The following is a 6000-nucleotide window of genomic DNA, read 5'->3' as shown; positions in this document are numbered from 1 at the left end:
TATAGTTTCCATTGTGAAGAAAAAAAGAGAGATAAACACAAAAAGAAGAATTGGGGGAATTCCCTGTATAATGTAGATGGTCCAATTCAACAAAAGGACTGTTGTTATGGTCAAAATTGAAAATAGACATTTGACAATGAGAGAATACATGCACAGGTCTTTTAGGGGAAAAATGGCTGGAAGGAATTAGAACTAGAGAGTAAGCAGAAGTGGTTTTTGAAGGAAGTGATGTCTTTGCTGTGGGACAGAAATGACATCATCATTGTGAGCCAGATGTGAAGTTGCCAGCCAGGAACCGGAAGTGATGTCATCATGGAAAGTCAGAAGTGAGGTCTTCAGAAGGGAAATGGAAGTGCCATCACCATGGGAAGCCGGAAGTGTCGTTGCCTGGGACTGCGGTGAGAAATATTTGTTTTTCTTCAGTTGGTCGGTTGCGAGAGGAATAAAAGTCTTAGTACTCCATTCCAACCTGTCACCTCTGGTTATTTCACACTCATTTGAACCCTTTGGCTGCCCGCTACGCGGGCGTGTGTGATACCATGTATTTATATGGTTACTTATGCGGACATGCCTGTTCACTACTCTTTTCCTAAAACTTAGAACAGTCATAAAATACATACTGTAAACTTAAATCTAAAACCTATTTGAATTATGGGGTCTTCTCTTGCTTTGGCAGTTTACCTTAATAAAATAATAATCTTTCTTGCTTCAAAAAAATTAATTGATGTTATCCATGGGCATCTGGAACACAGTTTGGCAAGACAATCACTTTCTCTCTTTATTATATATAACCACATTGCTTGTTAAAAATATTTTTTTCTAACCCATCATTTTATACTTATATTTTCCTGTTTTTCCCTTCCGAACATAGTGAGCTATTTGTTTAATGCTATTACAAAGACTCATTTTTCATTTCCTGCCATCCACCTTGCCCTTGCTTTCCTACATTTGTATAAAGTGTGTTTGGCAGTTTCTGCCCTGTTACATCCTACATGGACACTTTGCTCTCAACTGATGTCATGTACCACCTGCCATTGTAAATCCATTAAAAAATTTGGTGTTTGTTTGCCAACATTTCCCAAATCTTCCCTGATTCTGCTCTGGAGGTTTCCTTTATCCATACAAGCACTTGCTTTTCTTTTATTGCTCAGCTTATTGCTTTCCAAATATTTCATATTTTCCTGTTCCTCAAACTTTGTTTTTTTTTCACATTCTATCTTCTTTTTGTATACTGTGTGTTAAATGCTTTTGGTTTTGTATTTATTGTTTAAATTTCTTGCTACACCCGATTGCTCTTTATTGATTATAGCTCAGATTTTAAAACTGTGATGCCAGCTAAGCTCACAACTATAGGTGTGCCACCTACTCTGCAACTGGGTCCTGGACTTTTTAAAAGGCAGACCACAGTCAGTCAGTCAGTCAGGGTGGGGAACAACATTTCTAAAACAACAATCATAAATACATAAAAATGTGTTTTGAGTCCCATGATGTACATGCTTTTTACCGGTGACTATGTTGCTTTCAAGCATAACACCAGTATTATTAAATTTGCAGATGATACCATAGTCATTGGACTAACTTCTGAATGAGTCAGTGTACATGAGCAGCAAAACAAAAGAGAAGATTATTGACATGAGGAGGAAGAGAGGTCAGCACCTACCACTCTACATTGGAGAGCCTGAGGAGTAGACAATGGCCACATTTAAATTTCTTGGCACTAACATATCTGAGGATCTCATTTGGACCTACCATGTCACAGACCTGGCTGGGAAAGCCCGCTGAGGAAGTTTGGCATGCCAAGTGCTACAAGAGCATAGCAGCGAGAACAAAGGTGAAGGACAGTTTTCTTCCTTATGCCATCAGGCTTGTAAATAAACTCATCCACTGCCCCTCCCCTCAGCACTGCAGGCTAGTGCATGTCTGGAGGATGGAAGGCCATCTTGAGACCATGTAACTGCAGAACGTATTTCTAATCATTTATTTATTTGGATGTGCACTCTTACTTCTGGTTGTTTTTGCATGTTCCTGTCAACTGAAAAGTTAGTTTAATTTATTGTTGTGCATTCCCTGTCTATTGCTGGAGGACTTTCAGAGTAAGATTTCAATCTGTACTGAGAGCATATAGCAATAAAGTTGAAGTTAAAAAAGACTACTCCACCCTAATATATATTTTTTAATATGTTAACCCCATATTGTTTGTAGTGGTGGCTAAGAAAAAATATAATCTCATGTTTTTTTCCAGAATGGAGAGATAAATATTTGATATAATAGAAGGAAATAGAGATCAATTCAGTACAATGGCAAAAGATGTTAAAAATGTACACAGAAAAAAGAAACTGTTAAACAGATATTTCCAGGAAAATCAATTTATTATGAAATTTTCCTCTACTTACCCTTTACTTATTTTCTTCAGGGATAAATGTACTCATCAGGTTCATTACTGGGTTGGTCTACTTTCACACCTCAAGAATAACACACACACACATAGATACAGTGGGTACGGAAAGTATTCAGACCCCCTTCAATTTTTCACTCTTTCTTATATTGCAGCTATTTGCTAAAATCATTTAAATTAATTTTTTTCCTTATTAATGTACACACAGCACCCCATATTGACAGGCAAAAAAAAGAATTTTTGAAATTGTTGCAGATTTATTAAAAAAGAAAAACTGAAATATCACATGGTCCTAAGTATTCAGACCCTTTGCTCAGTATTTAGTAGAAGCACCCTTTTGAGCTAATACAGCCATGAGTCTTCTTGGGAAAGATGCAACAAGTTTTTCACACCTGGATTTGGGGATCCTCTGCCATTCCTCCTTGCACATCCTGTCCAGTTCTGTCAGGCTGGATGGTAAACGTTGGTGGACAGCCATTTTTAGGTCTCTCCAGAGATGCTCAATTGGGTTTAAGTCAGGGCTCTGGCTGAGCCATTCAAGAACAGTCAGAGTTGTTGTGAAGCCACTCCTTCGTTATTTTAGCTGTGTGCTTAGGGTCATTGTCTTGTTGAAAGGTTAACCTTTGGCCCAGTCGGAGGTCCTTAGCACTCTAGAGACGGTTTTTGTCCAGGATTTATTAAAAAAGAAAAACTGAAATATCACATGGTCCTAAGTATTCAGACCCTTTGCTGTGACACTCATGTATTTAACTCAGGTGCTTTCCATTTCTTCTGATCATCCTTGAGATCACCTTCATTTGAGTCCAGCTGTGTTTGATTATACTGATTGGACTTGATTAGGAAAGCCACACACCTATATATATATATATATGACCTTACAGCTCACAATGCATGTCAGAGCAAATGAGAATCATGAGGTCAAAGGAACTGCCCGAAGAGCTCAGAGACAGAATTGTGGCAAGGCACAGATCTGGCCAAGGTTACAACAAAATTTCTGCTGCACTTAAGGTTCCCAAGAGCAAAGTGGCCTCCATAGTCCTTAAATGGAAGACGTTTGGGACAACCAGAACCCTTCCTAGAGCTGGCCGTCCGGCCAAGCTGAGCTACCGGGGGAGAAGAGCCTTGGCGAGAGAGGTAAAGAAGAACCCAACGATCACTTTGGCTGAGCTCCAGAGATGCAGTTAGGAGATGGGAGAAAGTTGTAGAAAGTCAACCATCACTGCAGCCCTCCACCGCTTTATGGCAGAGTGGCCTGTCGGAAGCCTCTCCTCAGTGCAAGACACATGACAGCCCGCATGGAGTTGGTGAGATGGTGAGAAATAAGATTCTCTGGTCTGATGAGACCAAGATTGAACTTTTTGGCCTTAATTCTAAGCGGTATGTGTGGAGACAACCAGGCACTGCTCATCACTTGTCCAATACGGTCCCCACAGTGAAGCATGGCGGTGGCAGCATCATGCTGTGGGGGTGTTTTTCAGCTGCAGGGACAGGACGACTGGTTGCAATCGAAGGAAAGATGAATGCGACCAAGTACAGGGATATCCTGGACAAAAACCTTCTCCAGAGTGCTAAGGACCTCCGACTGGGCCAAAGGTTAACCTTCCAACAAGACAATGACCCTAAGCACACAGCTAAAATAACGAAGGAGTGGCTTCACAACAACTCTGACTGTTCTTGAATGGCTCAGCCAGAGCCCTGACTTAAACCCAATTGAGCATCTCTGGAGAGACCTAAAAATGGCTGTCCACCAACGTTTACCATCCAGCCTGACAGAACTGGACAGGATGTGCAAGGAGGAATGGCAGAGGATCCCCAAATCCAGGTGTGAAAAACTTGTTGCATCTTTCCCAAGAAGACTCATGGCTGTATTAGCTCAAAAGGGTGCTTCTACTAAATACTGAGCAAAGGGTCTGAATACTTAGGACCATGTGATATTTCAGTTTTTCTTTTTTAATAAATCTGCAACAATTTCAAAAATATTTTTTTTTGTCTGTCAATATTGGGTGCTGTGTGTACATTAATGAGGAAAAAATGTATTTAAATGATTTTAGCAAATGGCTGCAATATAACAAAGAGTGAAAAATTGAAGGGGGTCTGAATACTTTCCGTACCCACTGTATATACATACACACAGACCTTAACCACAACAGTGCCCTATGACTGATGTATACAGAGCTGGCTAATCTCAAGCACTTTTAACCACACAAGTGCCTTATAAATAACACATACACAGCTCGTTACTCTCTTAGCACTTCAAGAGACGACTTTTCCACACGAACAACATACAATGTTTTAAAAATATCTCAGATCTAAATATCACTTTTGTCTCTAGGAATATACTTAAACATAAAGGCTCAACATACTTGGCTATAGGCCATTTATTAACTAAGAATGCCTTACTTTAAGTACTGTTCCCTACTATTGGGTGGAGCGCTCACCCTCAGCTTTAATAAACCTTGCAGATCAGAGCATATGGCAAACTTCCGACTGTTCCAGGTGGTCTAAGAAATTTACCTTATTACTTCAATCACTCTAGATATGAAGACAAAGTACAGAAAATTAAAAGCAATGTGGTATTTATTAAAGAGCAATAATACCAGTAGAGAAAAGCATAAAAGAAAATGTGGATAGCAAAGTCTGGACATACAGTATATAGTCTTTAGAAAAGGCTTATGAAACGTTAAAGATGTGAAAGGTTAATGTCCCAGGGTGGCATTGATTTAGCAATTGATATTTATGGAATTCTTTAGCTGACAATCAGATGAAAATTGTCACACGTTGCTGGTGCCCGCTCCTGACGTTCTGTCCTCTTCTGATATCGCTCTCTCTGTCGAGGCATATTTATTATAAAATTCCAAGGGGGTTTGCAACATATCATTGTGACATACACCAGACTGGCTTGTTCTCAATATGATAGATTATAGAGTTTAAGCAAATTCATCCATTTGAATACTTCCGGCACACATCACAAACAGGAAACTAAAGCCTCCTGGGATTGCCTTTTTGAACTGAATATCCACCCCTCTTCATTTATTAGTCAGGAGTTACCATCTTGGTCTCTTTTTTTTTTTTTAATGAAAAAAAGGAGTGTGCTGTCCCCAGAACACTGTTAAGTCACTGGCTCATTCTACTGCAGTGTAGTAAGGGGCAGAAATTAGCCTTTTTGTTGCAGCCATCAGGCTCTGTAATAACACTTCCAACACTTCCCTTGCCAACTATCAACAGATACATACAGAATATAGCATCCATCTATCCACTACATCTATGTTCAGTAATCACCGTTTAGGAACAAGCAGTATAGAAAGTAATGAAATCATTTGCCATCAATTTCACAGACATTTCATTTTCTGGACCTGCTTAATCAATCCAGTGCAGATGGTGTAGAGGACCAGAGTTTACCATGAATGTAATGGTTGAACTCTGCATTCAATCGAGTTTGAGAATTTTATCTTACTTGAGTAAATCACATCCATAATTGAGAATACAGCAGTTACAATAGGAATCACTCCCTCATGATAAAAATTAAACTGATAAAGACATTTCCAGCAAGATTGATCAGAAGGACTTAAAGTTGTGCATGCCACATCAACCAACCCAAGGGGGTC

Source organism: Polypterus senegalus, chromosome 6 (genome assembly GCF_016835505.1).
Source record: "Polypterus senegalus isolate Bchr_013 chromosome 6, ASM1683550v1, whole genome shotgun sequence".
Classification (NCBI taxonomy): domain Eukaryota; kingdom Metazoa; phylum Chordata; class Cladistia; order Polypteriformes; family Polypteridae; genus Polypterus; species Polypterus senegalus.
This window is presented reverse-complemented; position numbering follows the sequence as displayed.